Here is a 3,440-nt window from a genome sequence, read left to right on the forward strand (position 1 = left end):
CATTGAGTCCGAGAGGACTCGTGCCAGAATTTGGCACGATGGGTGACCCTTCGACACAGCAATATAGACCCTGTCAAGCAGCTCCATGAAAATGTGGGTTTATGGTAGGCCATTCTCCAAAGTTGACAAACACATTACACAAGCTGCCATTGTGGTACATCTCAATAAATTATAATCGTGTCAAAAGCTTAATTTAGTGAAGTAGTTCAATTCAAAAAGTGAAACTCATATCATAGAGATGCACCACACACACTGAAATATTTCATTTTTTTTATTCATGAAAAATTTGAGGATTGTAGCTTAAAGCTAATGACAGCTCCAAATTCACCACCTCTAGAATCTAGAATATAACGTAACAAACTACTATCAAACAATGGAATTTATTTTTAACGTAGAATTTAGGCAGGAATTGGCCCACTGAAAAGTATCTTCCCAAGTGTTTAAAGAATCTATATGTATGAGTACTGAAATCAATTGAGTTTTCTTTTTTTTTTTTAGATTTACCTGAATATGATTACTACCGTTACCAGTTACACACACAGAGTACGTTGAAACAATATTTTATTATTTCATGTCGACACAATATCTGATCAAAACATGTTTTTTGTCATTCATAAGTCATTTCCAAGAGCCACAACAAACGACAAATTGCAATGCATCACACAATACGTGGCCGAAGATACAGTTGCCTGTGATTATATACATGGCCAGCAGGTGGTTTCGTGTGCACATGAAGCATCAAGAAATGGACCAAGACTCGAACCAATGACCGAAGCGTTACGATGTTATGAAGCTTCATCTCGTCATTACTAACTGGTTCTACTACTCAGGGCAAACCCATGTATGCTAGAAATTAGATCATACTGCAGTACCGTGGCGTCATATGATGCACACTCCAGCTTTTACAATGAGCAACATCCTCATTATTTTCAACCAACGATCAGGGAAGAACGCGAACGCAGTCCCTCGCTACCAGAAATTATGCAGTCGATATTCCCACATTTGGGGAATTTGCAGGGGTCAGCACAATCTGAGTGCAATGGCTGAGCCTCACCCTGGGTGAACCACCTTCTTGATCATTGTGTCTCCCCTGCCAGTTAAGTATGAATTGGACTCGGCGCAAGCACGCAAGTCATTCACCCGCACGCTATGTCAAGCGACGGTGTCATGAGCATGTGAACAACCATACACACAACGGGCAAGCCGGAACATACCCTAGATGAAACGCTACTGTGTGCTAATCTTCTTCTTCTTTTCCTTTCGGCTTGTCCCGTAAAGGGTCGCCACAGTGCGTCATCCTTTTCCATGTAAGCATATCTCCTGCATCCTCCTCTCGAACACCAACTGCCATCATGTCTTCCCTCACGACATCCATCAACCTTCTCTTTGGTCTTCCTCGAGCTCTCTTGCCTGGCAGCTCCATCTTCATCATCCTTCTACCAATATACTCACTATTTCTCCTCTGGACATGTCCAAACCATCAAAGTCTGCTCTCTCTAACTTTGTCTCCAAAACATCGAACCTTGGCTGCCCCTCTGATGAGCTCATTTCTAATTTTATCCAACCTGGTCACTCCGAGAGCGAACCTCAACATCTTCATTTCTGCCACCTCCAGCTCTGCTTCCTGTTGTCTCTTCAGTACCACTGTCTCTAATTCGTACATCATGGCTGGCCTCACTACTGTTTTATAAACTTTGCCCTTCATCCTAGCAGAGACTCTTCTGTCACATAACACACCCGACACCTTCCTCCACCCGTTCCAACCTGCTTGGACCCGTTTCTTCACTTCCTGACCACACTCCCCATTGCTCTGGATGGTTGACCCCAAGTATTTACAGTTCTCCACCCTTGCTATCTCTTCTCCCTGTAGCCTCACTCTTCCCCCTCCACCCCTCTCATTTATGCACATATATTCTGTCTTCCATCCATCCATCCATTTTCCGAGCCTCACTAGGGTCGCGGGCGTGCTGGAGCCTATCCCAGCTGTCATCGGGCAGGAGGCGGGGTACACCCTGAACTGGTTGCCAGCCAATCGCAGGGCACGTACAAACAAACAACCATTCGCACTCACATTCACACCTACACGCAATTTAGAGTCTCCAATTAATGCATGTTTTTGGGATGTGGGAGAAGAAAACCCACACAGGCACGGGGAGAACATGCAAACTCCACACAGGCGGGGCCGGGGATTGAACCAAGATCCTCAGAACTGTGAGGACCACCGTACCGCCTATTTACATGATATAATTTGTAAATATTCAATTCTGCTTGTGAATTGTTGAAGGTGCGCTTGTGGATCAGTGGGCACGCGCGTTTACTTTTTAGACAAAAGTAACGCAATTTTGAAGATATTCACACACACACAAGTTGACCATACTGTTGCTCGCAAATACTCACTTCTGTCCTGAGTCTAGCCTCCACTACTCTTTCCCATAACTTCATTGTGTGGCTCATCAACTTTATTCCTCTATAGTTCCCACAGCTCTGCACATCACCTTTGTTCTTAAAAATGGGCACCAGTACACTTTTCCTCCATTCCTCAGGCATCTTCTCACGCACTAGAATTCTATTGAACAAGCTGGTCAAAAACTCCACAGCCACCTCTCCTAGATGCTTCCATACCTCCACAGGAATGTCATCAGGACCAACTGCCTTTCCATTTTCCAACTGCCTTTCCATTTTCCATCCTCTTTAATGCCTTTCTAACTTCCCCCTTACTAATCATTGCCACTTCCTGGTCCACCACACTTGCCTCTTCTACTCTCCCTTCTCTATCATTTTCCTCATTCATCAACTCCTCGAAGTATTCTTTCCATCTACCTAGCACACTGCTGGCACCAGTCAACATATTTCCATCTCTATCCTTAATCACCCTAACCTGCTGCACATCCTTCCCATCTCTATCCCTCTGTCTGGCCAGCCTGTATAGATCCTTTTCTCCTTCTTTAGTGTCCAACCTGCCATACATGTCATCATATGCCTCTTGTTTGGCCTTTGCCACCTCTACCTTTGCCCTGTGTCGCATCTCAATGTATTCCTTTCGCCTCTCCTCGGTCCTCTCAGTGTCCCACTTCTTCTTAGCTAACCGTTTTCCTTGTATGATTTCCTGTACTGTGAGGTTCCACCACCAAGTCTCCTTCTCTCCTTTCCTGCCAGAAGATACACCAAGTACTCTCCTGCCTGCTTCTCTGATCACCTTGGCTGCAGTGGTCCAGTCTTCTGGAAGCTCTTCCCGTCCACCGAGAGCCTGTATCACCTCTTCCCGAAAAGCTGCACAACACTCGTCCTGTCTCAGCTTCCACCACATGGTTCTCTTCTCTGCCTTTGTCTTCCTAATTTTCCTCCCCACCACCAGAGTCATCTTACACACCACCATCCTATGCTGTCTAGCCACACTCTCCCCTACCACTACCTTACAGTTGGTAACCTCCTTCAGATAC

The 3,440-nt window shown here is 45.4% G+C and overlaps 1 non-coding gene across 1 annotated transcript; it reads right to left on the reverse strand.

The window, feature by feature from the left end:
- Positions 1 to 941: 941 nt before the first annotated feature.
- On the reverse strand, positions 942 to 1,105 carry LOC133473837 (U1 spliceosomal RNA). The gene has a single exon (XR_009787257.1). It is a non-coding gene; the product is annotated as a U1 spliceosomal RNA (small nuclear RNA).
- Positions 1,106 to 3,440: the final 2,335 nt, after the last annotated feature.

The sequence above is a fragment of the Phyllopteryx taeniolatus genome, unplaced genomic scaffold (genome assembly GCF_024500385.1).
Source record: "Phyllopteryx taeniolatus isolate TA_2022b unplaced genomic scaffold, UOR_Ptae_1.2 contig_541, whole genome shotgun sequence".
Classification (NCBI taxonomy): Eukaryota; Metazoa; Chordata; class Actinopteri; order Syngnathiformes; family Syngnathidae; genus Phyllopteryx; species Phyllopteryx taeniolatus.